Source organism: Limulus polyphemus, unplaced genomic scaffold, assembly GCF_000517525.1.
Source record: "Limulus polyphemus unplaced genomic scaffold, Limulus_polyphemus-2.1.2 Scaffold15, whole genome shotgun sequence".
Lineage (NCBI taxonomy): Eukaryota > Metazoa > Arthropoda > Merostomata > Xiphosura > Limulidae > Limulus > Limulus polyphemus.
The window spans coordinates 1,399,781-1,415,290 of NW_013665625.1; the positions used below are offsets into that span (position 1 = coordinate 1,399,781).

Below are 15,510 nucleotides of genomic sequence, written 5' to 3' on the forward strand. Positions count from 1 at the left end.
ATTTTTGTTGAACTACCAAATTTATAGAAATAAGCAACAAAGTCTAAATGATTCTTCTTTCAGAAAAAGAATTTTAAACCCAAGAATAAACTGCTTTGTTTGAACTGTGTATCACATGAAATCCTCACGTGTATTTCCATAAGCATAAATAAAACTAAAATTATGATAGTCAATTTCTTTGTCGTTCATCTATATAACCATTAGTTATAAAACTGTCCACCATCTTTTTCTCTTTGATAACTCATTTTGTAAGACATCTATGAATTATTAGCTTCAAATCTAAACAATTGAACTAAGGTCATAATCCTCTACCGAATAACCGAATACTTGAAGTTTTCTTAATAAATAGGGTTCACTTATTGATTTAATCTGATCACTCAGTTTGTTTTCATAATGAACATAAACTACAATATTTAAATAAGCATTAAAATAACAAATTTGTGCACATACATTCTGTCGTTTTGAATTTGGTAAAACAACGAGAAACTTATTAGATATCATATCCATAACATGATAATCAAATTGATATGTAAAAATAGAGAGGATACTATTAACACACACGACACTAATTATATGATTCTGCTCATCTAAGAGAAAATCTTGTTCACTTTTGTTCTGTACAGCTACCCTAATGGCTGAGATCCACTGTTTAAATTCCTTCCATTCTATTGAAGAAAACGATAATAATTCATTTGGTTGGCTATAGTTTTAAGTTTATGTTAGAAAAGTAGATATAATAAAGGTACAAGTAGAACTTAAAAGTCAATCATCTATCATAGACAGACAATCTTTCATGTTATAATTATGAGGAAAATGGGCATATGATTTTGGTGAGGAAGAGTAAAAGATAATATATCACAATTATTTCAAATTAACAATATCTAAGTGAAAGAATAACTGTTTTGAAAATGTATAAATACATGGGAATAGAATTTCTGATTTGTGAACAAATAATTAAACTAATATTGACATGTTTGAGACCTTTATTCATTATAAAGTGTACTAATTATCTACTGTTTTGAATTTACACAGTGTTTGAGTTTACTTCCAAGGCTATTGACCTTTTATTCTGTCAGTTTCAAGTAATAGAAGAAGGAGTCAAAAGATCTAATCTCCCAAATTCCATTATTAGTCAATAGATAGTCAATTTTATTATGGATTTCAAGTGCATGATATGTTTTGTAGAGTTTCTAAATGAAAAAATGATTTATGATCATATTGCTTTGAGTCACTTTGTGGATAATCCCTTATGTTTCGTTTAAGGTAATATATTCTCTTTGACTAATCACATTTTAGAACACTTTGATACACCTCAAATATTATTACACTGGGCTGTAAATATACTGAAAAATCGGTACCACGTTTTCTAAACGACGATTCATCCAGACAATGGAGAAAACTACGATTGCACATATCACCTCTACTGATGTAAAACATTTCTCAGTTCTAATATTTACAATAAACATCAGCATTAATCTAACGTCTGATCTTTTTTGCAAGTTTACTATGAATGGTTAGCTATAAATCTGAACAATTGATCTCAGATCAAAATCCCCTATCTAATACTTGAAGTTTTGTAAATAAACGTTTCAGTATGCATGACAACATTCTCATTTAAAGTTGGTTGTTTTACTTACATATATTGATGATAGCATATCTGTATGGAGACTTGTATTAGATGGTTAAACACAATTGTAGAAACAAGGATAATCAGTTTATGGAGTCTAATTTATCATAAAAGGTAGATTTAATATTTTTTGAATTTATACAGAAATTTAATGTCTGTGACGTCATTACATTTAAATTAATTTGATGATTATGTAGAAATTGAACATTTAAACAATTAGTTTCAATATTAAGTATAATGTAAATATGCGTATGAGATTTATATCTTACTAATGAATGTATAACCTAAAATATATATAACTTGTTCAACTTTTGTTTTCATGGGATTTTCTTTTCTGCCATATTGAGCTTTTAATCCTATCAGTCCCCCCTTTTAGTAAAAGATCGACATACCATAAACTGTTATGGGTCAGACTAAATATCCACACCATTTGGAGATTGTATGTGTTGATCTTTTTATCATTTACATTCAATGTTAATGAACTTCAGATAGAAGCAGAAAGAACACCTATATACAATTAGCTTTAACAGAGATCTGTCAGCATATGCCTAAAGATTTGTGAAAATGTCTACATAAAGGTAAGAATATTTGTTTAAATTTTTTACAATAGTAATTTTTAAACGTAAATATTTACATCGAGTGGTATATGATCCATTAAATTTAGAGTTTAGCACAACAATTACATAGATTAGCTTATCAACTAAACAAGAAAATTAAAATTATTTTATGTTATAAATCATTTAAAGATTTAAATAAATGTCCTTTTCAGGTTGAATAGATATAAAGTATATTATACAACATACAAGTAATTATTGAAATGAGAATTAAAAATAAATTAATTAACGATATTAATAAATGTTTTACATATAAAATCTCAGAAATTCAAAATGTATGTCATATAAATTAAATATATAGAAGCAAACACTATAATCATATATTACAGTACATTAAATGTGTAGTAAACTAATACTTAAATCATAAAAAAATGCAAATGGCTATGCAATAATAATGTAACTCTCTCATTCAAGTAAAGGTTTTATTTATTAAAACTAAATGTTAGTTACGATAAAAATGAATAACTTCTCAGGACATATAATTATATGTTACACAGTATATCAATAAGAATAGTGAAAACTATAGAACTAATGAACTAGTGATACGAATAAGTGTTTTATACATAAGATGATGGATAATTGCAAAGTATGTAAGGTAAATTATTGACTATGCTATAATATTTGCCTCATTCAAATAATGGATTTACCTATAAATTAAGGTAGCATGTGTGATAGAATATTTTCATGTCACATACTTAATACAAATTATTAGCTATGTTTAATAGTTGTCTCATTAAAATTATGGCTTCACTCATAAAATATTTAAAATGTTTATGAAACATGCAAATTAATTATCAAATGAGAACAAAATCAGCTACATTAACTGTCTCATTAAAATAATAGTTTTACTTGTAACTTTTTAGGCTATATAATTAAATATAGAAGTGAAAACTATAATATTGATGATGTAATCATATCCTGAAACTATATTTACTACTTATTTAGTAAGTTGGACACATACACTGTATATTGCAGATGGGTGTTGATTATAATAAATGCAAGATAATGCATGTGGGTTATAATAATTAAAATTATATATGTGTAACTTGGATGGGAACAACCTTAACAGTGTTATGAAATAAAGGGATCTTGGTGTGGTAGTTGATCAGTCTCTTAAGCCAGGGCCTGGCATGGGCAGGTAGTTAGGGCACCTGACTCGCAATCTGAGGGTCGCGGATTCAACTCCTCGTCCCACCAAACATGCTCGACCTTTCAGCCGTGGAGGCGTCATAACGTGATGGTCAATCACACTTTTCGTTGTTAAAAGAGTAGCCCGAGAATTGGCGGTGGGTGATGATGACTAGCTCCCTTCCCTCTAGTATTTCACTGCTAAATTAGGGACAGCTAATGCAGATAACCCTCGTGTAGCCTTGCGCAAAATTCAAAACAAATTAAATCAAAAATATTAAGCCATCCAAGCACTTTGCTGTTCCTAATGGTAGGACAAATAGGATATAATGTTGTATCTACAAAACTATTGAACACTAATCTAAGACAGTTATCATTTCATTGTATAGATTACTGGTTAGGCCACATTTGGAGTATAGTGTTCTTGGGTTCTTTACCTTAGGAAGGACATAGAATTGTTGGAAAGGATTCAGAGGAGGGCTACTACAGCGATGCCTTGGCTGGATGGGTTGATAGAGGTTAAGATCTCTGAAATTATTTTATCTTGAAAAGAGAAGAGTTAAAGAGGATCTGATTGAGGTGTTTAAGATTGTTAAGGGAATTAATAGTGTTGATACATCATGTTTTTTCATACTTAATGGTGAGAATGGTAAGACTAGGGGACACAAATATAAATTTTTGCAGAGAAGGAGTCATCTTCAGCTAATAAAGTTATATTTTTCTAACAGGGTGGTTGGCCTTTGAAATGAGTTTCCTTCGAATGTTGTGGAGGCATTAAATTTAAAGTGAGTTTAAGAGAAAGCTTGATAACCATATGAATGATAAGGGCTGGCTTTGAGATTATATTTAATAGGTTTAGTTTAGTTTAAGGTTGGGACAGCCTAGATGGACCAATACGTCCCTTGTTGTCTCTAAACATTATGTTATGCTAAAATGTAATTGTCTCGCGGTTTTATTTATAAAACCGAAACAGTAGGTATAATAAATATTATATATAGAAGTATACATAAGTTGAGCATGTTGAGATCGGTATGCGGTTCGATGACCTCACCATCCTATGGTAACACTGTTCTTGGTCTGCCTATAGTAACTTAGTAGCACCATCCACTCTAGCAACACTTCCTCTGGTGCCACTTTGTGGAACTATGACTCCTAGCAGTATGGCCCTAGTAACCCGCTCTCTGGTGCCACTTCATGGAACTATGGCGTCATCTCCTTCCCGGATCACGCGTCTGAAGTAACAACCTAACTACTGAAATATGATAACATCGTTGTTGTATGTGGATTAATCATTACAATATTTGTTTGTAGAGTGACTGTGAAAAAACACTAGAAATACATGCTTCGTTTGTTTTTATAGAGAAAAGTCACATTCTATTATCTGCTGTATCCACCGCGCGGAATCTAACCCCAGATTTTAGCACTGTAAGTCCGCACACTTACTATTGTCCCAACGGGGTACAGAAAGATATGCATAAAAATATATTTTGTATGGAATAAACATTACTTAAATTATTTCTTTGTTGAATGACTCTGCAAAAACATTTGAAATACATGGTAAAACAATTATTCTATATGGATTAACTATCAATTTAAAAATATTTCGTTGTAGAATTACTGTGAAACAAAAACTAGAAATGCATGCATAAAAACATATTTTATGTAGATTACACATTGCTTTAAAAGTATCTCTTTGTACAATGACAATGAAAAACACTTGAAGTACATGGTAAAACACTTATAATATGTGGAATAACCGTTAATTTAAGGGTGCTTCCTTGTAAAATAAGAGTAAAAAACGCTCAAAATACACACTACAACAGTAATTTTAGAGTAAATTCCAGTAAAATGTAACCGTGAATTGATGCGAATTTAACAGAAGACAGTGTGAACTAGTTTATAGTTCTGAACTTATTTGTACGGTAAAAGGTCTGGTAGATCGGCTGCCAGTCTTTTTACCGTAAATTAACAGTAAAATGTTTTACAGTAAGTATTTTATACTTGCTATAGTTGTTATTTCTGTGAGCTACAGGAATAATATTGTGATTTCATATATGTGTTTCTTCCCCAGTTTCTCCCTTAATAACACCCTGGTAAGATAAACAACGGTTTTTATGTAGTTGGTACATGCCAGGCTAATCATGTGTTTTCTAGTGATTGAAATTCATAGTAGGGCTAAAAACAGCTCTTATGGGACCTATACTTTACCGAATGCATCACATGACAGGAAGAAAGATTAATTATTTTATAAATTTACTACTTAAATTGTGCGCATTATGACTTCGTGAAGCAGGTGTTCTAGAAGGTACTTTGATAGGAATGTGTACTGCCGTAGATAGATAATCAGCTATAAAATTATGTTAATATAAGTTGGGTTATTATTCTCATATAGATAGATAGATAGGGTTTGTAGATTGAAAAATGTAAACAGTAACTGTTCAAACGTTGGAAATAGCAGTACTTAGGTCTACAGTGTGAGTACCACGTAGTTGTATTATGCACAACTAATAGCCAGCGACAAGGTTCGGTAAACATATCAAGAGTATTGAATTAGGCTGAACATGAGTACTTTGTATGCATACCGCTACAGCAATCTGGGCAAGTGACTCACATCAGTTTATTACAATAATGTAAATTGCATACTCGGTTTAAATATAATACAAGAACACAGAGTAATACTGTTCTTCTCACGCGTAGTTATAAATGTGGCCCATACTTATAGATGGCTGTTTAGAGCTCTTCACCCAACAGAGTATAAAAGGTTGTGAAACACTGCTCTGTAAATACAAGAAATTGTTGTTTCTAGCTCAAAGTTACACAACTGAATATCTGCGCTATATCTAATGTGCGTAATCGAACCTGGGATTTTATCATTGTAAGCCAGGGATTTACAAATGACCATGCATGAAATACCAAATTTGTTTTACTGGAGCACGTACAGGTACAAGTGAATGAAGTTGGCTCTCTAAGTAAGTAAGATGTGGAAGCTTCATGTGGACAAGTATCATTTATGAAAAAGCACAACATAATGTTGTATTGTTAATCCTTATCCTAAAATCGGATATATAAATGACATAAATAGAATTAATGATATTAACAATTCAGTTACTTAATCTAGTTCACACCACAACAGTTGTTGTTCACGAAAGTCGATGATATAAATAGGTTCCAGACCACAACTATGTCTGTCGTATTCTAGCCGGCCTAATTAGCCCTGGAATTGGGCGAAAAGCCTCGTCGGCACTGGAAGTGACAGGTGTAGTCTGGTGGACATATCATAATATACTCTACTCTATTTTCAATCATAATCTTTAGAAATACAAAGTGTTTTACCTGTAATGTATTTTCGTAATACAATGGTGTGAATAAATGACCCTGAAGACAAAGAAAATGAGGTTGTTCGTATTTTATTTTTGAAGCCATTCTTTGAAAGTACGGTAGTTTAATCAAATGAATTCACACCAGGTGTAAATTTGTATAAAATAACGTGTAAATTTTACAATACCAAAATTAATTCAGTCAAAATTTGAGTTCTCTTTGTTTTTGGTTTGCAAAAACTTTATTTGAGTTTTCATAAATACATAAGTTTGTAATTCAATAGTAGGAATGCATGGGTAGTAAATTTGGCTGGGTTCTCCCCTTACCCCCCCTTCCTCCCAAATAGCATACACAAAAATTGGAAACAAAAATAAAATTGACGTTTATTACATTTAACCGAATAATCACCAACAGAACATACAAGTTTTACTTTCAACTTTCAATGCCTAGCCCCAACTTCTCAAAGCTTAACACCTATTGTTCTCAAAACCCACACCTTCACCAGAAATCCACTTCTCAAGCCATGCCTATTATTAAGCCATATTGTTCTCTGGATCCCCGACTTTCAGCGAGTGGTCAGTTTTTGTTGCTCGGAACACGTTTTTTATAAATAAACCAATTATTGACTGTAACTTTCAGTACCGCATTAGTTGCCACAAAGATTAGGGCTCAGATGCCTAACTTCGACACTCGGCCGGAGCTGAGTATTATCTGGTGGCCTAATATCCGGCCGGGGCAGAATATCTGGCTGGGTACCCGTACATCCCTATTCACTAGCGTACAGCAGGTTCAACTTAAACTGACAATAACAATTTCTAATTATTCACCAACCATCATTACTACCAATAAAACACATAATTTTCGTAATTGTTTGTTTATTGCGTTTAAGCGCAAAGCTGCACAATGGTCTATCTGCGATTTGCCTACCACGGGTATCGCACTCAGATATTTAGCATATAAGTCATCAAGCTTGGGACTTAGCTATCGGGGGTAATTTTTGTAAGGGTTCGGCAAATTCGTGCTTCAAATACCTAAAAATGGAACAACTTTGTAACAAACAATACTTATGTCAGGTTTTATGAAAGACGAAATGCAAAAATCTTTTTTACAAATTCATAAACAGAATCCTTGGAATTATGCAGGAAAAATAATAATCATATTTTACATCTTTACTTTGATTATTTCCTGAAAAAAAAGAAATTTGGCAACCTAGATATTTGGATCCACTACATATAACTTACCTTAAAAAATAATGCCTCATTCTCGTCACAATTTCTGTCTCTATACTAGGCTGTTAAAGAATCTATCATAAATAATTGTGAAGTTCAATACCAATAACTCACAAATGGAAGTTAGGAAATTATTTTACTTGTATTCTTGTTTTCATTTTTGCTCAAACAGAACGGTTTACTGTTTTCTAGGAATAGATGTGCTACTAAAACTTCTGGCAGCTAAGATGATGATAACGGTAGGAAACGTCGAATCCGAAACACGTCATCCAAGAATGTGTATACTCGTGTATCTTCATGGGCCAGATCCAAATGAGTATGTGCTATTTTCTCTTCAAACTACATCTCAGGCATATGAGTGACTGCTCCATTTGTATCTTGAAAACATTAAGAAGTGCTTTAATCTCGTGTGGATATTACAACATAATGATAAATTATTAGACTATAATGTAACATAGGTGAGTATGTATGAATGTTACTAATCAAAATAAACGAAAACGTAGTATCAGGTCGGATAAAATAATTATTAGTTTCTGCTTTCTGTATAGTTGGATTTCATCTTTATTTCAAGAATTCCTAAAACACTCAACACAGAACGTGTTTACTGTGTATTTGAAAATAATTTTCCAGCCATGCCGCATACACATATTTTACGCCTGAATTTCTAACATCCGTCTAAAATTATAGTGTCAAGGGTTTTCATCTCTTTTGAGTAGATATCATACAGTTTTTTTTCATACGATCTTAGTGAAATATAGTAGAAGATTTTTTTAAGGTACAAAAGTTGAATTTTACCATGGTTTAAAACATATTATTTTCCTTACAACACTAGAAACTAGGTTTCGATACCACGCAGAGTACAGATAGTCCATTGTGTAGCCTTGTGCTTAATTCCAAACAAACAAACCTATGTGACATCCATATAACTTAATAGTTACTGGATGCTTATTTAAGTAACTCCATTAGTTCACAAAATTTATCTAATATTGTTAGTTTAGGTAGGTTTTATTTGTTTGTTTTGTTTAAGTGCAACTGACTATCTGCGCTGTGCTTACCACAAAGGTCAAACCCCGAATTCTATCGTTATAAGCCTTTAAGCTTACCAGTGAGTCAAAGAGTTATTTTTGGTACGAATTATTAAAGTGGACATTTTTTATACCAAATATCGACCAAATTCTGTTGTAAACAGTTACTACAAAAATGCTAAAAGGCTATTCAAAAGTATCTTCACGTTTTCTACTATCACACTCCAGTGAAAGCTTATTATATGTTTTTAAATAACATTTAGTAAAATCCGAGCACCAAAGGGTTTCAAGTCTTTCTTCTTGCACACACATATGTTGTTGTGTAACCAGTGGCGTAAGACGCGTGGGCCTTGCCCCCTACTTTTCAATCTGTCACAGTTAAAATGTATCAAAAAGAGAAAAATTACTCTCAGGAAAAATAGGAGAATGCATAAAATTTAATCAAGAACCCAACTGCTTCTAGGACTCTTAAGCGATCCATGGACCGCGGCCGTAATGGGTGCGCCTACGACGCACATTCCCTCGCTTCACTCGGTCAAATAAACCTTGAACCACCATCCACTTTTAATTTGCCTCTTACAGCTCTGATTAACCCAGTAAAATTCTGTTTCCTGATAATTATTTTCACTACTTTCAGCAGCGCTCGGCGAGAAAAATGGATGACTTGCATTTTTTTTCTGACAAAATGAAAAAGCTCTTATTGAAATCCAAAACTTAAAATAAACTACTCCAATTAGATTTATTGTTCGTGTACTTTTAGCAAGATGTTTTAGCCTTCAAATGTGTTACTAGTTACTACAGTATTGTAATTAGATTTATTAACTAATCCTTTAATAACTTCATTAACTTACTTAAAATGAAAGTGGTAAACGGAAAGAAATACATATTATATAATCTGTATTTCAGTCTGTTTACTTGTCGTAATTGATTTGTGTTTCGCAAAGCTACACGAGGGCTATCTGCGTTAGTCGTCCCTAATTTATCAGTGTAAGACTAGATGGAAGGCAGCTAGTCATCACCACCCACCGCCAACTCTTGGCTACTCTTTTGCCAACGAATAGTGGGATTGACCGTCACATTATAACGCCCCTACGGCTGAAAGGGCGAGCATGTTTGATGGGACGGGGACTCGAACCCGCGACCCACAGATTGCGAGTCGAGCACCTTAACCACCTGGCCATGCCAGGCCCTGTTTATTTGTCACCAGTGGGACAGCAGAAAGTTTACGGATTTACAACGGTGAATTCTGAGGGTTCGAATCTACGCAGTGGATACAGCAAATAGCCCAATGTAACCTTGCTGTAAAGCAAATAAACAAACCTTATACTGATAGGCGTACGGGGGATTTTTCATAGGAGCACTGTACAAGTTTTGCCCGAATGACGTTATGAGTAAAAAACTTCTGTTGCCAGTTTTTCCCGAAGGAAGGTAAACATTTCCCGAATCACCATATTTTCTGCTTCTAGTTTTGCCCGAATGGCTGTATGTATTGCAATCTAAGTGGGGTTACCGCCCCGCCCCCTCACCTCGTACGACTATGCATATATTTACCACTTTGCTGGATACTTTAAGTAAATTAATTAACGATATTACTGTAGCATTAGTGAATAAATATGATTGAATAAATTATTTTCAGATTTCGCTGAATATGAAATAAATGTATTCTGAAACATTCTAAGTTTGTGTAAATAAATGTCACTTACGGTGTACGAGAAAAATTTAAAAGGCTAGAAATATTTTTCTGAGAAGATGAGTTTCCTCTTAAAAGCATATAATCAGCTTTTTTGTGATTTCGGAATTCCTTGAACAAGCTTTTTTCATTCATGTGGAATTGTGCTTTCGATTAGAACATAATTTTGTCTATACGAACAACGTTTTATGTTTCTGTTTACCATATACCAAAATTACAGCTGAGAGAATGGAGTTGAAAATAGTTCAAGCAACTGTCGACAGTTTTGGTTTCTGCTCAATAAAAGTTTTTGTAATTGAGATTAAGGTTTATTTTTTAATGTTTTTTTTTCTTTTCAATTATACCGTTATCATTATTTTATTTGCTACTATGGTACTAAAATAGATATTAACTTATCAGTTTCATCCTTGAATCATTATTTTGCCAAATCTATCATTTAAATTATTTTGTCGCACATCATAATTTCTGTTTCTCAGCATGTGCTTAAGATACAGTAGAAAATTTTGCTTTAATTATTGGACTCTTCCAATCATTAAAATTTTGATTAGGTATTCAAAGTACATCACTCATGGAAATATTTCATGCACACATCACAAACAGTAAGTTTATCAACGACAGCTTGACATCTTGTACAATGATGTAAAGCTGTTTCAGAGAAAGCTACGCAAGGATGCCTAACAAAAAGGGGTATCATTATTATAACCTGTTTTTCAACTGTGTTTGTTTTTGTTGTTGTTCTTTGTTTTGAGGTAGAAATAAAAGACAATGTAACTTTTTCTGATAAATGTCTACTATATATAGATAATAGCATATTGAATTTCAAAGTCCAAAATAAAAGATAAAATCTTGAAGTTTGTAATTAAACTCAAGAATAAATATATCTTATGAAGCTACAATCGTCTTTGTTCAACATTCATATGAATGTACGAAAACAATTCGAGGTGTATCGAAAATGAACCAGGCCCATATTTAAATATGAGCTGTTTGTCATTATTTGCTTTAGTATAAAGGTCTATTTTGAATCTTGATTTCCATTACTTTTATTCATACATGATGTAAGGCATTTTATTTTCCCTAATAACTTTAACAGTGTTTGACGAGATGCTTCTGTTTTCGTGCAGGTCTGTCATTTCAGCTTGACTGATTAAATTTTGTTTTTAACATTTTATAGACCTTTTAATTTCAACTAACTTTCATATTAATTCTAAAAGAATTTACGCTATTCTAAAGAATTGTGAGCAATATATATTTATTAATATTATAGTAACATGTTTTGAAAATTAAGCATTTATTTTCCCACAAAGAAGTCCTAAAACTTGAACAGTTGTTTATTTCATTATTATCATTGTTATTCTTAGTTTCGTGTGTATGTATGATCTCACATCTACCATACTTACTGCATCTGATTTCTTTCCCTATTTTCTTTAACCATCATATCGCTGGGCGCTTACATGGTTGTTACTTATTTCATGTTAAATAATTTTTACCGTAATTTTCAGTTAAAAAATCTTACTTATGCCATTTTTCCCTATCTTCGGACCTACAATGCTAGAAACCGGGTTTCGATACCCGTGGTGGGCAGAGCAGAGATAGCCCATTGTGTAGCTTTGTGCTTAATTACAAACAAACATTTTCCCCAAATCAGGAATTTTTTTTCCTTACTACGCTATTTTCTATGGTATATCAGTGGCAAGCTTTAAGACTTATAAATTCAAAATTCGGAGCTCTATTCCTGCAGCGGAGACAGTGCAAATTGAGTAGTGATTCATTTAAACAAACACTACACTGTTCTGTTTTGATGTTATCATTCCCACTGTATGTATGCACACACGTTACACAGTTACTTTCAATCACTCGTGTGGATATACGTGTACATGTAATATATTTAATTATTTTTGTTTTTAAACTATGTTTAATTAAACGATAGGTTTGTTTCTTGAAATATTACTGTTCTCTTCCGCTTCAAAACCAGTACTTAAATTGCTTTTTTTATTAATTTATCTATTATTAATTTGTATACTCATATGCCCTCTAGTGAGATTATTTTCGATTGTATGAAATATATATTTTATTATGTATTGCAACATTACAATCTTAGAGTTACGTCACACTTGAGGCACCATGAATATTCACTAAAATTGAACATATTTTGTAACTAAATAGTATCATACTTTAAAGAACATATCCGGGCTTGCAGCTGTTTGCATAATTATCTATGCAACTACGTCAGTTGCTGGAGTTGAATAAGTTGGTCGCCATCTTTGTCAGTTAGTTTTTGAACGTTGAAGTTATCGTTTAGCATCTGAGAACATTTTAGATTAATAAACATTTAGTGTTAAGTAAGCGCACAGAAAGAGTGAAATTTATAAGGTGAGGTTGTTATTTCTTGTGTAAGTACGTTTTTATACAGATACTAACAAATGATAGGTAAAACTTAAGTTGTATTAAAAATATACATGAGTAACTTCCCAAGCTATAAACTTGGTTAAAACTTAAAATTTAAACAAAATTTATACTCGTATGTTATGGGTTAAGTTTTAGTTAGGTTACATTAATTTAAAAATTAAATCTATGCTTTTAAAGTCGTAGGTCAAGTCACAACTTACCATTAATACAGCTTAAAAATAAAATTAAAGAAAAAATCTCGCTAGCTTGCACTTTTATTTTTAACCCATGTGTGCAAACAGCAAATGTATTTGTGTGATACTAATACATCTTTCAAATGTAAGTTGCAATGTGTTACTGTTAGTATACGGCGAAATTCTCGAAATTGTTTTCAATAATTGATTCTCTGCTACAGAAAAGCTAAAAACGTATAAATAAAATCATTTTACTAACGTATTCAATGTCACTGATTCAGAAATTATTTAATCTCGTTAAGTTGTCGTTTTGCATTAATCCAAATAATTGTTATAACTTGTATTTTACAATACATTATTTATAAGTCTCAAAAGTATTATATTCCTTTTATAGGATTTAGGTTTATCACATGTTGCTATGTTAGGAAGTATACTATCTTAAAAAAATCTAAAAAATGTTTTATTTCCATTATATTTTGGTGTGATATTGACAATGAATGAATGATAGGAATTTTTGGTTTAACTTTAAGTGTAAGTTATAGGTTCTGTTTAGAAAGTTCCATAGAATGAAAAGAAGAAAACATTATGTGTTAGTGATCTAATGCATTATAATGTCCCATTATTAGCCAAAATTTACTAAAAAATTGGTTGTTTCAATACTTGTATAAATACTATCATGCATCAATTGGCTTTAGAACTGAAAGAAAAGATAAGCAGAGGTTCATGTATGTGCATATGCATTCCATATGTGCCTTTTTAAAATGTTAACAATGATAATCAGTAACTTGCACTAGTTGAAACTGATCTGAACAAGTATTCCCTCAATATTTAATCAAATGGCCAGCTTGTACTTAACTGGTCTAATCATTACAATTATAAAACTTGTATGTACTACCTACCTAAATTATGTCATGAAATGACCAGTATATATTAACTGATAAGTAATTTTATACCAGTTGAATGTGAGTTACAGTGAAAAAGCTCAATGTTTATTGATCATCCTCACTTGAGTAATTAGTTTCCCAAAATGCCTAGAATACACCAGAGGGCAAGTAAACCCCTTGGTTGTTATGGGTTGGGACCCTAGACCTGCTAAAAGTTTCATTTGCTGTTCTCATCCATGCTAATAATTAACAATAAATAATGAAAATAGAAATGAATATTTGTACAATATTGCACTGAAATGTCCCTGCCTTTGACTGCTATCATGTTAGTGTAAATGAATAATATTAATAGTGTTATTTGATCAGTGTTTAATTTTTAACTATTGTTGATTTAGACAATTAGGCATGTGTTTTGGTAATGTGATTTAAACATGTTTACATTGATATTTATATCTGAAATGTCATTGAAAACAATTTTAAAAGGGGGAATTAGTGTTAGTATTTTAAATATCAGACCTGACAAGTACTCTTATGTTTTAAGGCTACTAATCCTGCCACAAGATAAAGGTAATGTAACATAAGGCTAACAATTTTAAGGCTGTTCTTGCACACCTACATTTGAGAAATGTAAAAATTTAAATCTACCATTTATTTTTCAGAAAATAGGTTCCACTTTTGAAATCGTAAAATTACATCCTCCACTCCTGCTAGTATTTAATGATTACAAGATGGATGGGTAATTAAGTTCAGTTTTTAATAACAAAGATTTAAGCAATATTCCACATCTTAAACAGTTGATAAATGGAAATGAGATCAAACAAGATGACTGCATTAATTCTGAGCTGGTTAAGAAAATATTGGGAGGTTTAAAAAATGAAAAGGCTCTGAACCAGAAAATATTTCCCCAAGGGTTTTGAAGGAGGTTAAAGCTTGGATATGTGAGCCAATTACTACTATTTTTTGTCAATCCTTGAATAATGGGAGGATTGGAATGGAAGTTAGCTAATGTATAGCAGAGATTGCTGGTGTGGGTATTAAAAACTTTAATTAAAATAAAGTACAAGAACAATGTTTCAACCTTCTCAGATCATCTTGTGTAGATGAGGGTAAGGGTGCAGATTTTGTATCTCTGGATTTTCAGAAAGCATTTGATAACGTGCCACATAAAAGGCTTGTTAAAAATTATCTATAGGTGTGTGGGATAAGTTAGAAAGTTGGATAGAAGAGTGGCTGGATGGAAGAAAACAGAGGGTTGTTACAAATGGAGTTCAGTCGCAATTGGGGTACCTTGGGGTTCAGTCTTAGGACCTTAGCTCTTTTTGAGTTACATCAATGACATAGATGAAGGAATGGTCAATAAAATACTTCAATTTGCAGATGATATTAAGGTCCTGGGTAATAATGGGTTCCTCATCA

The 15,510-nt window shown here is 32.0% G+C and overlaps 1 protein-coding gene across 2 annotated transcripts in view; it reads left to right on the top strand.

Annotated features, from left to right (window-relative positions):
• The first annotated feature begins 12,800 nt into the window (after window positions 1-12,800).
• The window catches only part of LOC106457316 (putative ATP-dependent RNA helicase me31b), a 57,468-nt gene continuing 54,758 nt past the window's right edge, over window positions 12,801-15,510 (top strand). Inside the window, exon 1 of one of the 2 annotated variants that reach the window (XM_022383305.1) lies at window positions 12,801-13,021. The gene's annotated coding sequence lies outside the window, so the exon portion shown is untranslated. The remainder of the gene's footprint in view (window positions 13,022-15,510) is intronic. The other variant, XM_013916712.2, reaches the window with a different exon arrangement.